This window comes from Varanus komodoensis, unplaced genomic scaffold (assembly GCF_004798865.1).
Source record: "Varanus komodoensis strain SLA01 unplaced genomic scaffold, ASM479886v1 scaffold96, whole genome shotgun sequence".
Classification (NCBI taxonomy): Eukaryota; Metazoa; Chordata; class Lepidosauria; order Squamata; family Varanidae; genus Varanus; species Varanus komodoensis.
The window spans coordinates 651174-668013 of NW_025336664.1; positions in this window are offsets into that span (position 1 = coordinate 651174).

The window sequence follows — 16840 nt, forward strand, 5'->3', positions numbered from 1 at the left end:
TTTCTTGACACTGTTACCCTCCAGGGCCTCACCTGTGTTTTCCAGACATTTTTATAGGGATGTGTGTGACTGTGTTTGTGTGTGAGAGTTTATAGTGAGGAAAGTCAGGTATTCTCTTTCACATCAGAACAAAAGCATTGTGAAAAGTCACACATATACTTCAGCTATACCACAGTGCCACAGTGTGGTTAGTTAATAGAATATATGGAAAGGCAGATAAATACAAAGTCAAAGGCAAATACAAAGAGAAATACAGGGGTGGGGGGAATCCTTGTAAAAGATGCATTTTTCCTGCTACAGTAAAAGTGGAAGAAGCAACCTCTGTAAAGCAGCAGGTTAAGCTCTTTATGTAGAGAAGCCCACAATGATGAACCATCGCTTTTCAAGGGAGATGGGAAATCACAATGCAATATCACATTTGAAAACATTAAAACACACCCCCAGCTGATTTGGAACCCCCATTCCTGACCATTGGCAATACTGGCAGGGGCTTCTGGGAACTGAAGTCCACAACCTCTGCCCACCCCTGTACTAAAGCAAATCTGTGGTGTTTGCAGCAAGGCTAGAAATAAATAATAAACTGACATGGTAATTTGGGGAGAGATGGACACACACGAAGTCGCACTTTGTTTCAGAGATTCTTTTTTTAATCATTATTATTCTTTTGCACATTCGCTTGGAAGTAAGTTCCCAATGAACTCAATGAACCTTAATTCTGATTAACCATTCATATGTTGCACTGCTGATTTGTGATTCATTTCTATCCTCGTGACTAATTATGATAATGAAAGTTGGGATGCCTTTTCAACTTGTGAGTCTGCTCTCAAAGTGCTGGGTTTTCGCAAGGCATTCTGATTTATTTTGCCATGTTGCCAGAAAGGGTGGGGGAAATCAGCAAATTGAAACTACCCACTTCAGTGTGAGTGACAGTGCAAGTGAAATGGCTTTGGAATGATCCTTTTCATTTCATGTGAGGCCTAGCGCATACCGGGCACCATGCTGCATTTCAAGTACAGGTTCTGGTGTAACTCATGCATCTGTTCTCTAGAGGGTCAGGAAAAAAGTAAAATAGTCCAATGGGATCACTGAACAGGAGATTGAAAAACCAGAGTGAAACACAGTGTGTATGTTCAAGATACAGTTGAAAGTGCAAACACCTGTTGACTGCTGCAACCTTTTGGCAGGAGGGCTTCTCGCTGTATCGGTCTTTGGTGGCACCGCTCACTGGTTTGCCTGTTGGAGAGTCAGTGAACAAGCAGGCAGTGGCATTTACCATTCCTCTTTCTCCCCACCACCTGTGTCTGGTCCAGAAGAAGAAGCAGTCGAACAAGAGGACTGTAATGGTGAAAAGAAGGGACAAGCCCAGGGGGCCAGGGCTCCTTGCCCAGTTCCCCAGTCTGCCTACCATTGACGCTGGCCTTGTACACAATTTCCACTGCCACGCTCATTTTCAAGAGAACCAAGAAATAGCATGTTTTCTCAAATGCAATGCTTTTCTGGTGTGGATATGCCCCAAGTTGATGTCACAGGCATCCAGGTTCTTCAGAGGCCTTCATGAACATAGCCTTCCCCATGTCCCATCTTGTCTTCACTCAGATTGCCCCTGTGTTGCAAGACAGAATAATGGCAGACCAAAGTAGACTTAGCTACAATTCCAATCACTTCAATGGCCACCATTATAAAACTAGTATAACCACAAAACAGGATAAGCAGGTGGCACGTGCTCAGGATTATGTATGTTTGGACACACTCAGTTGGAGACAAAGTTAGATGGTTACTCTATTGGCTAAAGTAGCTTCTTCCACCCCATTCCAGCCTCCCCAGTTCCCAGCAATGCTACAAAGTAGGCAAGGGGACCCTGCTGAATGGGTTGGCAAGGGGGATCCCTGAAAATCAGGCAAAGGCACTTTGTGTCAGCAATACCCTTCCACTGAAGAAGGCAGATCCTGGAACCCCCAAATTGCTTCCACCCAGTTGATGCACAGTTTGGGGGATGCTCCAAGCAAATTTACTAACCAGTGAAGTAGCTGACTCAAGACATCCATTCTCTGATTGCAGAACACACAGGTATATGTGGGAAAGAAATCCATTGCTACCCACCACAGCTTGATACCAGGCCGATGTGTTTGGGTACACACCGTGCATATCTATTCCACAGCATGGCACCCCTGGCCATTTGGACCCTACACAGTCCAGGATGAGAAGACTATGAGAAGCAGCAACTCCCAACCAGAGCCTGCCTGAGTTCAGCCAGCATCAGCGCCTGCACGGCTTTGTTCTCAGTGTGCAGGATTCGTGGCAGGTGCAGTCCCCAACTCTTTCTGCTTCAGCTGCATAGCATTCGTCAAAAGCAGAGCTAAGCATCAGGCAACTAATGGCTTGGCACTTCCATAGCATTAGCAATTCCGTGCTCATTAATGGGCAACACCTGTTTGATTGCCTCCCAAGAGCAAGGTAAGAAATGCTTGCATTCACTTACTTCGGCAGGAATAATAAACATGCAATCCAGTGACGCGGTGTTTACCGAAAGGCACTTCTGTTCAGATCTGCTCGGCTAACAATTGGGGGATACAGATGACCACTTGCCGTTAGTGGGAAACTCAGTGTTGCAATAGAAGCAATCTGAGAATTGCCTACCTGTGGTGCAGGGCTATGTGTTGAATCAAACCTTATGATGCCTTCAGTACCCTGTATTTCCCAGTGCAAAAATGGGGAAGACATAAAGGCAAGAGAAGGACCACTGCTGGAACAGACCAGAGGTGTCCCTCATCCAGCATTCTGTCCCCACCTTGACTGTCCAGCTGCCTGCAGAAATCCCACAAGCAGGACGCAAGCGCCATCGCAGCCTCCCAGCCAAGCTTCCCAGCCTCTAACACTGGAGCTAGCACACAGCTGTGAGGACTAGTTGCCATAGATTGTCCTGTCCTTATACTAGAACGCACAGCCATCCCCACAAAGCTGATAGGTAGTCAGGATAGGACAGGGCAGATAAGATCAAGGGCTTCTTCACACAGTGCGTGTGTTTGCTTTCATGAGAAGTTATGATGGCTGCCCACCAGAACAGCTTTTGGAACGAGGTCAGAGACACTTGTGGAGCTTAAGGCAATCCTTGGCTGGAAGTGAGACACCAGTTGCTGGAGATCGCAAGCAGGAGGGCGCCGCTGCACACGTGTCGTGCTCATGGGCTTCTCACAGGCATCTGGTGGGCCGCGGTGGGAACAGAATGCTGGAAAGGCCTTTGGTCTGATCCTGCAGGGCTGCTCTTCTCTTCTTCTTATGCACTGACAGGGCAATGATGAATTTGCACCAGGAATCTCCTGGAGCTAATGGGATTCTAGAAATTTCTTAGAGATATTCCCATTAGCCCTGACAGCAACTGTATCAATGTCCAGGTTGATGTAATTGGCTTAATGCGTAGATCAGTCAACTAAAGCTTCAGTGAATCAATCAGTGAGAGCACTTTTTAATGTGTGGGGTTAGAAACAAGGAAGCATTTGTTTAATTTTGAGGATATGTGCTTCGGAGTTGTTCCTCTAAGACACCACAAAAAAGAAAATATTATGGATGGCCTTTCTGTCTAACAACACAGAGATAGTTGTTGTTTATTACAATGTAAATATTCCATAATGGTGGCGATATTGAAATACGGCTCTTTTCCTGGCAAATTTATTTCAATTTCTTATATTCCATCACATTGGCTTTCTGACAGAGCAGGGATCCTCAGCCTTTTGGGGGGACTGAGACACCCCTAGAATTTTGGAAACATGTCATAGGTGTAGCCACAAAACAGGGGCCTGGATAATTGTGAAATGGCAGCCATGTGGGCCAGGAATAAAACACCCATTTTCAGTAGGCAAATGGCTAAGACTAAAGGAAAAGAAACTTGCAAAGAACCTAATATAAGGCAGAGGGGGCAGCTGAGCTCCAAAGCACCAGGCTACTCTTTCGAACCCAAATAAAGGTGGCACTGGTCTCAAGACCTTTGTTATAGACAGGGTATAAGAGCTTTAAAAAAGAAATAAATAATAAATACCTCGCGGTATACCCAGTTCAGAAATGTAGCAATTCAAGCAAATTTTAATTAAATAAAAATCAGGAGGTGGGAGAGCCTGGTGGGTCCCAAGTGAGGTGGCCACAAGCACTGCATTGGGTACCCCACTGGAGGCTCTCCATCCAGGTGGATCACCTTGGTAGCTCTTATGCTCCACACCTTGTCATGGCTTAGAATGACAAGCTTACCTTGAGGAAGCTTATCCAAGATTGCACCAGAGGTTTATAGCAGCAGACAAAGCAAGATTCTTAATAGGAAAAGCGAGACCCTCCTTCATCTGAGAGGCTGAAGAAACTCATTCACACACGGTGGTTTCTCATCAAAGCATTTGCTCCTGGACTGGAGCCATTGCTGCTAATTCTTCACAAGACAAGGGACAGAAACGACACGGGAGAGAGGGGTGCAGAATAAAAATAAAATCAGAAGCTTATTTCCCTTTCAGACTGGGATTAGAAAATCCATTGCGAAGATTCTTTTTAATCGCCTTAGCTCAGACCTAATTATGGTGGAACAAACCAGCCCAGGAAGAAATACGACCAATCCAGTTCCATGCTGGCATTAATGGACTGTTTGAACACAGCTCAGGGAAGAACAATACAGTAAAGGATGATAGCCAGTCTGAGAGGATGCACTTCCTTGAAACCAGGAAATCCAGTTAAATACGGCTGTATCTCATACCCACAATCACTCATGTGGCTCCATTTTGAATTTCAAAGGGTTTACTGCACAAACTCCTGCCTCTCCAATTCCTGGAAAGGTCCCTATTTTTTGGACTTAGCATGTCCCAATTTTATTCCCCCATTGGCCTTTGAGAATGAATTTTGGTTTTGTTTAGCATTTTGTTTTGTTTTTAAAAATACTTATTGTGGTTTGCTAGAGCTGTCTTCTTTCAGAGCCCAGCTCTTTCCCTGGGGTCTCTAGCAAAGCCAGAGAAGGCAAAATGGATGCATCTAGCTTCCAGGGCACAGGCATATAGATGTATACACTGATGCATTAAGGCGATTTCTGGGGTGCTGAAGAAATCTACAACAAAGTCAAATGTGTTTGGATTTCTAGGAATCCTGCCCATGGATTCCACAGCAAACTGGTTTTTCCTGAGTTGAATGGAGACTATTGAATGGTTGAATGACTGGGCATAGAGTCCCCACCCCCACTCTCTCTCTCTGCACTTTCTATAATTTTACACAAATTTAGTCATAGAGAAATACAAAGAACAAAAACTGCACACCCCACACCATATACTAAAGCATTAAAACATGCCTTTCGAGGGGGTTTGCACACTTTCAGACGTGCGAATATGCTCAACCACAAAAGCTTTCATACTCGTTTCCACAAAATCTGATTTCATCAAAGAGCCAGAGGTAGAAAGCAAGGCACCCGACAATCTGTGAAATCCAGATGGAATGGATTCAATGGAGTCCACGCATCGCTAGCAGTGCTCATGCGCACAGCCTGCCACTTCATAAACTCTAGCTAAATTCTGAACTGTTGATAACAAATCAGAAGACAGCTGTGTTTTTTCCTGTACTACGTATATTAACCCAAAGGAATGTCCTGCTGACTTTTAAGTCAACGAAGGATAAGCTAGCACAGAGCTTGAATATTGGTTCTTGTTCTGAAAATAGGGATGATGCGAGCATGGCCCTGTTTCCATTCATGAAAGGTTAGATGGGGGCAGGGTTAGTGTAAAACTGAAGCAGGCTTCAGAGGGCCATGAGAAAAGACTGCATGTGTTGATCAGGGCCTTCTCTTCCACAAGCCCCATATTCTAGCTGCAGCAAATTATTAATTATTTCATTCATTATTTAAAGTAAATACTGCGAGGAAGGAAGAGTGGTGCCTGTGGGATTTTCTGCCTCAGGTCCCAAAATTGACTTAATGCTTGATTGACTGATTGCATTTTTAATCTGCCCAATAGCAAATGTTCTTTGGGCAGATTACAAATGGGTGAACGAATGCAGCAAAACAGAGCGCCATGTAAGTTGGTTGGCCTTGGGCACTGCTCACTTGAGCAGGGATGAGAGGCCGCGATTGATTCTTTGCCTCGGGCAGCCAGAAGTCTTGGTCCAACCCTGACATTGACAGCTACAACCTGACAGTGGAGAAGTCTGCTGTGAGGGTATTCTAAATGTAAGCAGAGGCCAAAGGCAGTGGGAAATTCTTTGGTGGAAGGGAAGTCACGGGACTGGGACTGGAGAGGCAAAGCAGACTCGGGGCCAGCAGAAGTGGCTATTTATACCAGAAACTGTTTGCTCTGCACCAGCTGCCTTTATACCTGGCAGCAAAGATGGAGCTGCCAAATCCTTGGCTGTACAGCACCATCAGTATTTAAGCCCATCAATATGTTTAGAACCATCTAATCAGTCAGCTCCCAATCTGTAGCTCCAATCAGCTTTGGGCATAAATTATTCCAAAATGTATGGCTGGAAGATATGCTTGGGCAGGGCAGCTTACTTTAAAATGAGGACAAGAGCCTATTAAATCCTATTATGTCCAAAGGGCTTACTCCTGACCCAAGAAAGTGTATGTAGAATCCCAGCACAACCCAGGGAAGTTTAAAACCTTATCTTCTGCCTGTTTACTTAGAAAAAAAAGTCCAGAGCCGTGAGCATTTGACTGCAGACTTAATGTATGGCCCCACTCAATCCCGGTCCACTTTCAGCCCAATACTGTGCATGTTTGTCATGCATTATTGTTCTTCCTTTCCATTTGCATGGATTGTAGCTTCAGTGGTGCAGAAAAGGCACCTGGTACATGCACAGAATGTCTCCAGAGTGTACTCCTAGTTTTGAAAACACTCTGAATCCATATGCAAATTGAGTTATACGAAGGAGGAAACAACGAGCACCTGTACATAACAAGAAAGAGGTAGAGGTTCATATTCAACTCTGGGCCAAGAAACTGGATATTTGAGACGATTGGACTAAAATACTGTAGAATAGGGCACCATCTTGAATCTTAAAACAGTGGAAGCAGAATAATTCTCCAGCTCTCAGTGTTCTGTGATTGCATATGTCCGAGCACATTGGCATTTTAAAATATATTTTGGAAGACTGGCTTAAGATAACAAATATCTGATTGTAAAGAAATGTTGTGAGTAAAATGACAGGACCACAGCTCTGTTAAGATTGTGATGACTTGAAGACTCAAGTAATAATGCAGGCTCTTGAGTTCAGTTATGACGTATATCAGTTCAGTGAATTAATTAATTAATCCACTGCCTTACTGATTGGCACCTTAATTCACTCAAAGCAACTAAAAGCACAGTCCTATTCAAGTCCAGACAGAAAAAAATGCCTACCATTCTGGAGCATGCTGGGAGTTGTAGGCATTTTTGTTCTCTAAAATTGCATAGGACGGAGTCCTAAAATAGCTTGTACACTATAGTTACAGACACTGATGCCAAGCATCATAACTTCCTGGCTAGGAATATCAGCCTCAGTGATTCATAATGCTTACCATATAAATGAGCTGAACATTATGACCTCTCCACCAAGTTATTATCTGTCTCGATATTAATTTTTCTCATTTCCTTCATTTGGAGCCTGAGGAAGATCAAAGAGGGCCCTTGGTAGCCTGATGTACCTTCACCTGGAATTTGGTAGACGTGTAGTGTAATATCTTACCCATCTGCCCAGAAGTCAGCTCTGTTGACTTCACTGGGACTCAGCCTAGTCTCCAAGTTAAACAGAGACTGGGAGCAAGACATTCTCTAAGCACAATGTTATAGCAGTCGCCTGGATCAGTTTCAGCTATTGCAGCCTGAGGATGCTGACGAGTTGGCTGGTGAGGTCTGACATCCAAGCATGGCCCTCTGTAGTTTTCAAAACCTGCCCAAGAGGGAGTAGGCTAATGGATGTAGGAAGAACATGCCCAATCGTAGAGACCAGAGATGCTTTCTGTGTGTTTGGGCCTGGACTGGGTCAGTAGCCACCAGAGACGGACTCTTCAGTGATTGTACCCAATTACAAAACTGTCTTCCAAAGGAGGCCACCATCACTCAGTACCATCTTTATTCTATTTAGGCAGCAACGACAAATACCCTATTTTTGCTGATGGTTATGGGATATGCTGCATTACTTGGTAGCTATCAGTGTTAGGAGAGCTGGTTGGTGTCTTCATGGCTGTTGACTGTTCTGGACTTTGTCACTGCTTTGGTTTGCTTTTATTGCTCCTTTAAAGTATTGATTTATTTTACCTGCTGTTTCTGAGTTACTGTTTTTATAGTTACTGTATTTTTATTTTAATAGTTTTTACTTTTCTGAGTTGTTTTGAATGCTATTCTGCATAAGAAGGATGGCACAGAAATATTTTAAATGAATGAATAAAAAAACAAAACATCAGGATAGGTTGTCTCCAAAATATTTCAGTTGTTGAAATGGCCCTTTTTAATCTGATCTGTTTTTCAAAATGACCTAAATGGTCATCCTAATAATCTAGCAGTTAGAAACATGGCTTGAAATTAAATATGAGATTCTGGTGATTTTATCATCAATTATACAATGAAAGGCTTTACAGTACCCCTAATTTGGAAGACCAGTGGACCCCCCCCCCAAAAAAAAAGCAATCACTACTGTATTTGACCGGGCTGTGTATCTGCAATCAAGACATTTATCAGTTCTCATTTGACAGGGCGAGTCACAGCTGGGGCAGGTAATGGAAGCAATGCTCAGAATGCCCATAATTTTCTGAGGCTACCAGAAGCTTGGTTTTTACAACAGACAATGAATTGTTCCATAATTAACATGCATTTTAACTCTGAAGCTTCCACTGCAGTTCCAGGATGCTTGATGGACTATTTGTATAATCCAGCATGGTGGTTCTCATATTTGCCTGCTCTAATCATATACATGTGTGTGTGTTCATATATGTATGTCCATAACTCAATAAGCAATAATTGTAGCACATATTTCAAGCAGCCTGTTGAACACACTGGAAGAAAGGAATTGATCCCTGCTGTTTCATTTATTAGATGGTGTAATACCACAGAAATCGTTTCCACAATATCCCAAACTAAATCATTTATTCTTGACAAAAATCCAATAAAGAGCTCAATCCTTCTCCATAGGCAGATAAAGCCCAGATTAATGGCACTGCCTAGATCAGGGGGAAAAATGCTGGGAAAATGAAAGTGAGATAGAGAGACTGCTCCTTTCGTTTCCCTTCGCTTTCCCAAGGCTGCCACAGCTTCAGTTTTTATTACAAAAAGCTGCCTAAGTATTACAGGCTAATCCGTAAATCCCAGCCTAGTAAAATATGTGATGGATTTTGTAAATTATGCCCTTTACAAATCTGATTGAACTCTTCCTCCCTTCAGTCCCAGTCAGCTTTTCATTCTTCACTGGCCCTTTCCCCCGCTCACCTCCTCCTCCTTCTCTTTCAGTTTCTTTTTCTGCACCAGATCACAGACGCTAATACCTGGTTCTGTTATGGCCTGGCAGACTTGATCTGTGGCCCTTTCATGAATCTTGTTATGAACAACAAAAGCTGCCAGTTACCAGCTGCTTCTTTTGAAGATACGAGGCTCTTACTTTTTCTTCTCTAGATGGCAAGGCATTCTTTTGACCAAAGAGGTCTCCAGTCTTCACCAAGCAATAGTGGCTTTCCTGCTAACAGCTTGTCTCTTTTTATTTTGCTTCTGACTAGATACCACCAAGTGTCCCGCAAACTATTGGCACAACAATTAGAACATGAAGAGTACCATGCTTGGGAATTAGAATGTGAAGAAGGCCGTAACTGAGAGGAGAAATGGTCCATCTAGATAACAAACAATGACATATAATGACGTTTTTATATTGTAAGTCATGTGAGCTATTGTAGTAACATATAAATCCATTAAATAAATAAAATATAATGCCAGTGGCATTTTAGGAATCATATCAGGTGTCCTCCTGATCAAGGAAGGAGGATCCCTGCAGAGAAGCAAATTCCTGCACACAAAGGTGATGCAGATACACATGTGAACACGCATTCCCCCATCTCCACAGCAAAGCTTGTCTGGGAGCCATGAAGCTGGCTATGTGCTCCTTTTGATATGCATGAGGGTATCTCTACATGGATCTGAACAGAGGCGATGGCAGTGTACCAACATTCAGCATTAGTAGAGTGAACTTTTATGAATTACCAAAGAAGGGGAAATGCACCACCCAAAAGTGGACTCAAGATAGCATCAATATGCATAGATATATATGAACAGATACGTATTTAGAAATTATCACTATTATTCAAATTGAAATACAGTCCATCTCACTATAGTGTTGAAGACTAAGACCAGGGGACTTCAGTTGTCCTTTCCAGACTGCTGTCCAGGTACTAACAGATGGTGGGCGTCCATTCTTTTGGTTCTTGGTTCATTATCTGTACACTGGTATTGGACTAACCTGCCCTTCAGATAGGAGACTGTCTTCTGTAAAGCAGGACATATGGCCATTCAGTGAATCACCTGGAGCACTGCTGTTGGGCTAACCTCCTTGGAACTATATCAGGACACACATTTGCAAGGAAGTCGAATGCAAGGAGCCCCAGAGATGAAGCATCTCAGTTCCATTAACAAAGTATCAGCACAACCACTTGAGGAGAAGGTAAGTGCTGCGAACTGACCTTCATATATCTCATTGATATTTCACTAGATAATCATGTAGGGAATCATAGATTATCAGCTGCAACCAAAACAAGGACATAAACAGGGAAGGAAATCCCAGAAGGGAACCCCTGTACACATTTGCAGTAGGGAGTGAAATCCCAGGGGGGAAATCCAGCAGGAATGTACAGCTCATGCAGTCTTGCTCAAACAAAGCCCATATTCAAACTAAACCTGAACTCAGGAACAGGAAAGAAAAGCAATGCATAGTTTATACCAACAAGTGCAACTGTGCAGGCCTAGCTAGTGGAAAAGACTGCTTGCTAACAAAAAGCAAAGGCTGGCTTCAGTTTCAGCTCAGAGTAGTTTTTTAGGGCTACAGAGAAGCTCACACACTAAAAGCCAGAGCCATCTCAAGCCCAGGCTATCATTTAGTTTTAAACACAGCCACAAAGGACCTCAGTCCCTCCAAGAGACATCTCTTCACAAATGACCCACCCTTTGCCTGCTTTCTCTTCCAATGACCCATTGACTGTTGTGCTTTCCACTGAAGGGAAGCTGGGGCAGACCAGGAGTTCACCCACAGCCTTCCTTGCTTTTCCAACTAGGTCCATCAATCAGATTTGTTGCAGCTACAGCTGGGCAAACTTACCCTGAACTATATAAGGAGTCTGGCTTATGAGGAGAGCAGCTGCCCAAGCATGGGGGAATCCTAGTGACAAAGCATTGAGTGAGTTAAGCAACCACGAAAGCGTGGCAATGTGGATGCAGGGCAGGGAACCCTGCCTTTCCTCCTCATAGTCAGTGACTGTAAATAAATAACTAAAAGTGAAGAAAATTAAAAGCCAATTCCCTCACCTTCTTCTAGTGAACAACCTTCTTCTAGTGAACAACTTATTTTCATAAAAATGTTTTAATAAATAAATAAATAAATAAATATTTTTCCAGGTAAACAAACCCAGTAATGGCAGTTAAATAACTGCAACAATAGCAACCCAATTCTAAAGGTAGGAAGCCACTGGGGGTCTGCACAGTGCGTTGCACTGAGTGCCACATGCCTGGCTATTTGCCAGCTGGAACTCCAACTTTTCAAGGAACAAAGTCACTGACCTGGAGAAGCTAACAGAGACGAAGAGAGACTCTTTGTTCAGTGAGACCCTCACAGAGCAAACAGCAAGATCCTGATGACAACTCTAAAGCTTACATGGCTCTAGAGGAAGGAGAGCCTCCTTCTGAGGATGGGAGAAGTGATCCCTTAGAAGAGACCCATTCCTTGGAAGATGAGCAATTATCTTCACAAATAGCTGGGTCTGTGATGTGCATGCTGAATTGCCCGCCTGGTGCAAAGGTTGTGATGTCATGTGTCATTAAGATAGCTTTGTAGATAGTTCTGGGATGGGATCAGTGATCATGGTCCATGTTGGTTCCAATGACATGGGAAAATATACTCACAAGGTCCTGGAAGTCAAGTTTAGGTTACTACCCAGGACTGGGGGAAACCCTATCAAAAACATTCACAAGCTTCCTCTTGTGCTCTGCCTGGTCTTCCAAAGTGAGCCAAGCCAAGAGGAACTTGTGCAACTGGCAGCCTTCTTCTGCATGGAAGAGGGACACTGCTTGCATGGTAGTGGCAGAGGGCAACTTTCTGGCAAGCCCCTCATGACCAGCACTGCTCAGCATCAGCTACCGCCACTCAGGCAAAGGCTACAATCAGCAAAGGAGAGGGGCATTGCTTTGCAGCACATGGGACATGATTCCTGGAGAGCGTCCCTCTGATGCCGGGCACGCTTGCCAGAAACTCAGACTCTGGGTTGCTGGAGTCCAGAGAGCCAAGCCCAGGGAAGCCACTGGACACCCACCCCTGAACAGATTCCTCACACATCCCTACCCAGGTAGAAGTTTGAATCCAGGGCCACCACAGTGACTTTTTTCTGAAATGAGACCTTTTCCACATGCAGGGCCAGCTAAACAAGCAAGGCTGAGGTGCCTTGATGCATGGATGAGCATGCATTTGGTATCAGGAGGAAAGGATCAGCTTTGTTAGGCACTGGGGAACATTTTGCAAGAAGCCATGCCTGCCCAAAAGGGACAGGCTTCACTTGATTCAAGATGGAGCCGGATTGCTAGCACAAAACATAAAAAAGTAGCAGAGCTGCTTTTAAACTGAACCCCAAAGAAAGGTGACAGGAAGTGGGAAGCTCTTGCTCTGAACTAAATCATCCTCAGGGGACAAAGAAGAGGAAGTTTCTGATTGCCCAAATGTGGGGATGGGGGAGAAAGAAGTATACCATGAGGGAATGATGAAACATGATATCCAGCCAAAGAGGTTTAAGTGTCAAAATAGCAGAGATGTCTGCAGAGGGGCTTTGTGTATAGGTGTTTCTGTGCAAAAGCGAGAAGCCTCTGGGCTTAATTAGGAAAGCTGGTGTGCCTGGTTTGAAAGGAGACCCTAAAGATAGTGTGCATTATAAAACCAAGTGAAATGGAGCAAGCCAACAGGATATGACCATCTCTGGAACATAAACTCTGGAATATAACCTCTGCAAGGACAGAGAAGAACATTCTGGAGAAGGTGTAGCTCTGTACATCAAAGGAGGCATAGAATCCAGCAGATTTTAAAATCTTAAAACCTAAAAGGTGCAGATGCCTCCACAGAAGCACTGTGGGTGAGAAGAACTGGCTCCAAAACTAATTTAGTCCTTGGTAGGGGTGTGAAGGAATCAGTTCTGGGGCTGGGAATCTGTCAGGTTTCCTGGCTCAGCTCCCCAGACTCGGGTCTGCTTTGTCCTGGCCCCAAGCCCAAGTTCATGGTGAATGTGCCTACCATGCGCACGTGTCCTGTCAAAGCTCAGGTGTGCTCGCATGAAGCTCGCAGTGCTCATTCTCGTGTGGATTCAGATTCTGAGGCTGACGGTCCAACCAAAAGGTGAGCCTCAGGAAGAGATCAGCACTAGGGCAGTTGAGCATCCAAAGCAGTTGAAGAGTCACCACCCTCAGAGCAGGACATACAAATGGAGGCAGTCTCGGAGCCTGGGCAAGGTGTCAACATACCACCCACAGGGCTGGATGCTGAAATGGGCAGCTCTGCCTGTGGGGAGCCTGTGAGCATCAACACCGGGGGCTCAGTGCCAAAGTTGGTGCAAAGCCCAACTGGGGGTGCAGAGGGAGATGCATCAGTGTACCCACTTGAGCAGTGCCCCTCCTTCAGCGTTTGCTTATTTATTTATTTATTTATTTATTTATTTATTTAAAGTTTTTATATGCCGTCCAATACTAAAGTCTCTACTACAAATCAAACAAATAAATTTCTTGAAGATACGGAGCTCAAAAGCCACAAGCCCAGAAGTCACCTAATATAAGGCCAGGCTGGAGGAACTAGGCATGCCAGAAAAGGAACTAATTCTTTCCCATCATCATAGAGGATATAAGACATAGCTTAATGGGAAATAAAGGTAAGGCAGTGAACCTAGTTGCCTTGATCATCTGCATTATTTTTGTTCTGATTTGAATGATGGGGCAGACCTTAAAACTAGTTCACTGTCGTTGTCCCATTGTGGTCTCCTGTCTGCCAGGGCATCTCTGGGCCACTCAGGGCATTTGCTGCTGCCCTAGTCCCAGGCAAAGGACAATGGGCTGCTCACCCATCCCACACACAGAAGGACAAATGCACTGGCAGAAGCAGGGCAGGTGACAGGACGGCATCCTCCACTGCACCCAAGGGAAGCAGCCTAACGGAGTGGGGCAGAGCACGGGCTCTGTCCTCGAAAGCCTGCTCTGGGTCATCCCCCAGCATCCACCACCTGAGACAGTTGCCTCACTCTGCCTAGAGGCAGCGCCACCCTGGTCCTCCCCAAAAGCCACCCCAAGGTTCCTTTCACCCCTTCATTTTATGCTCATTCTGCCCCTCCAGGTCTGCAGCTTCACCCAAATTTTGCCTCTTCTGAAACAACTTCTAATCTCTGTTTCCAGATATCCTGCAATCTTAATCTTTGTCTTCACAACACCACTGTGAAGTAGGTAACTATTATTTCTGCTTTACAAATGGGAAGCCAAGGGAGGATGGTAACATGTTGCCCCAGATTCATCTGCGGAAGCCATGACTGTTCAGGGCAACAATGGAGCCCATGACCCTAGGAGGCGGTGGGCTCTCCCACACTAGAGGCAAGCAAGATGCCACTGGACGGCCATCTGAGAGGGATGGTTGAACTTGGAGTCCTGCAGTGAGCTGGGGGCAGGACCCGATGGCCTGCTTGGTCCCTTCCAACTCTGACTGAGCAATTGCAAGCTCTGTATACAACACTGTGTCCGCTAGACCACATTTTCTGCAATTTTCAAATGGAGATGTGGTACAGGAGAAAGAAATGAGCTTGATGCACCAACCTTCCAAAATGTGAGCATCCTCCTCCTCTTGAAGGGGGTAGTTGCATGTTACTGAGCTTCCCATATCCTCAAGCAAAAGGGCCTTTTCTTCACATGTTCTTGTGCCGTGGGGGCAAAACATGAATCTCAGGGGGCAAATCTAGCCCTCCTGGGGGCCCAAGACAGCCACCCTCCCTTTCCTTTTCCCTTTCTCCACTCCCTTCTCCCAACCCACATTGTTGGTGGTTTTCCTGGTTTTGCACAGGTTCCTCCCACAATTGAGAAGGTTGAAATGTCTCTCCTGATGCTTAGCTACCTGCAGGAACAGTTGTCAATTAACATGCTGGCATCTGGGGGGTATTTTGGCCCCATACCTTTTTCCTTGCCCCCTTTACCTTCAGCCCTGCCCATCACTAGAGTGCCACCCCAGCAGAAGGTCCTCAGGCGGACAGAGCTACAACCCCCCAGCCTTCTGGGGAAGCCTTCCATCTTGAGCTCAATTCCCTGGTTCCTTTCTCTGCCAAGGCCTAGCAAGAACACCTGTAAGAGGTTTTCCACAAGGCCCCTTTCCAACCATCTTCAGAAATAGCCTTCTGGCCTCTATTCCTCTGCCACCCATTGATGTCATGTGTTTTTATTTCCTCTTGTTTCTCAGCTTGAGACATGAAACACTAGTTAGCCATGCTATTTTCCTCCACAGGGTTTCTTGGCTGCGAGTCTTTCTGGCTCTGCCACAGACTCTCAGCAATGTCCTTCTAATCACTGTGCTTTATGCAGGAACATGTTAGCTGGAAATACTGGGGGAGGGGGGGTGGGTCCAGTAGCTGCCTACCTTGATTCCTTCCCTCAGAGGATAAACAACTTCCAAAGAAATAATCTCTTTTCTTCCCCTGTTCCCCATGACCAAAGCGGAAAAAATGCTTCTGCTACCATAGTACTAAGCATGTTGCTTCCTGGCAGCGTTTGCACACATAACATTGAAAACACATCTAATCCTCCACGTGCATTATTGATACAAGACAGGAAATGGAACAGGATCATACTGAAATGGAGGATGCTTCTATCCAATGTACGCTCTGTATTCCAAAGATGGGACTTTTATAAGAAAATACAATGCCTGTTTACTTGGAAGTAAGCCTCACCTCTGTTCCTCACAGTAATTTGAGGCTAGGAAGAGTAGCTGAACTACAGTGCAAATATCCTTGCTCACAGCCTTCTTATGTATTTTATTTATTTATTTATTTATTTTTCAATTTATATCCTGCCTTTTTCCTACAAAGGGCTCAAGGCAGCTTACATCATTCTCCTCCTCCATCTTATCCCCACAACAACCCTGTGAGGTAGGTTGGGCTGAGAGTCTGTGACTGGCCCAAAGTCACCCAGTTGGATCCCTGGCTGAGCGGGAACTAGAACCCAGATTGTCTGAGTCCCAGTCCCATGCTCTTAACCACTACGCTGGCCAAAACTCTAATTTCTCATGACTGAATCCTGTGTACCACTTGAAGCACCTGGAAAGTAGGGTTGTGGAAGAAATTTGCTCAGTGTGTTCCTTTTAATGCAAATTTAGTAATTTTGTGTTATTGAATCATTGTGTGATCTGAAACTCAGTTATCCTTCCAAATTTACACTTCTCCAAATTTGAAATGGAGTTCTCTAGTTTAACAAAAATAAGCAAACAAAATGCATATATAGTGGGAAAAATAACATTTCAAATGCATTTTATTAGGATTATTGCCAGGAAACTGTGTATATTAGGCAAAAATACATGCACAAAATAGAGAAATGCTTACAATAATGCTTACAAACTTTAATATGAACTTAAAAAAAACCCTCAAATCTGGGAAAAACCT